The sequence below is a fragment of the Plectropomus leopardus genome, unplaced genomic scaffold (genome assembly GCF_008729295.1).
Source record: "Plectropomus leopardus isolate mb unplaced genomic scaffold, YSFRI_Pleo_2.0 unplaced_scaffold86456, whole genome shotgun sequence".
Taxonomy (NCBI): Eukaryota; Metazoa; Chordata; class Actinopteri; order Perciformes; family Serranidae; genus Plectropomus; species Plectropomus leopardus.
In genome coordinates, this window is record NW_024695301.1 from 1 (window position 1) to 992 (window position 992).

The 992-nt window shown below is 45.7% G+C and overlaps 1 long non-coding RNA gene across 1 annotated transcript; it reads right to left on the bottom strand.

The window, feature by feature from the left end:
• Positions 1 to 350: 350 nt before the first annotated feature.
• Positions 351 to 847, bottom strand: LOC121940416. The gene is made up of 3 exons (XR_006105624.1): positions 788 to 847; positions 617 to 710; positions 351 to 501 (listed from the first exon to the last, which is right to left on the bottom strand). It is a non-coding gene; the product is annotated as an uncharacterized LOC121940416 (long non-coding RNA).
• Between the last annotated feature and the right edge of the window lie 145 nt (positions 848 to 992).

Here is a 992-nt window from a genome sequence, read left to right on the forward strand (position 1 = left end):
CCATCCATCCATCCATCCATCAATCAGTCATCATTCAGTGTTTTGTGTATTTGTTCATTAAAACAGACAAAGATTCGCCAAAACATTTATGGATGAAAAAAGACAAAAAAACAATCATTTGTCAACATAAATAAATAAATAAGATTAAAGAAAAACAATTTTTTTTAATTTAAAGAAAAATGCCAAAACAAATAAATAACACAGTCCCGAAGGGAACATGCTTGTAAATGTATTTTGTCAAAGAGGGTCCTCACAGGGACAGAAGTACAGGTATGTGTGTGTGTGTGTGTGTGTGTGTGTGTGTGTGTGGGCGCGCACGTGCATGCACGTGTGTGTGTGTGTTACCTCCAGACTGGCCTGGAAGGCGGAGCTCATCAGCTGGTCATGTGGTCCGCTGCGGTGCAGTAGAGTCAGGTGGACGTAGAACCAGAACACATAGAGAAGAACTGGAACCACCAACAGACACACTGCACGACACACACACTGCACACACACATTCAGCTGCACACACACACACACACACACACACAAACTTTTAATAAACCAGAACACACTCTGAACCGAACCCATCGATCACCTGATCAGCGATGTCATATTCCTGCTCTGTGTGACTCACATGACTGACGGTGCGATCTCCAATCAGGTTCCAGAGGTGCAGAGAAGCCACGCCCAGCAATAGCAGGTAGGAGAACACACCCATATACTTCACCCTGACACACACACACTTTGGTGTTTAAATGGCGTCGTCAACACAAACTGATTAAATTCTGTATCATCATTTTCTCACCCGACAGCTGCAGCACACGAGGCTCCAGAGAGCAGCAACCAGCAGTACCTGAACCAGCTGACGACACACAACAGGTACAGGTGAGTCTGTCTGCAGTCACAGGTGAGTCTGTCAGCAGTTATAGGTGAGTCTGTCAGCAGTCATAGGTGAGTCTGTCAGCAGTCACAGGTGAGTCTCTCTGCAGTCACAGGTGAGTCTGTCTGCA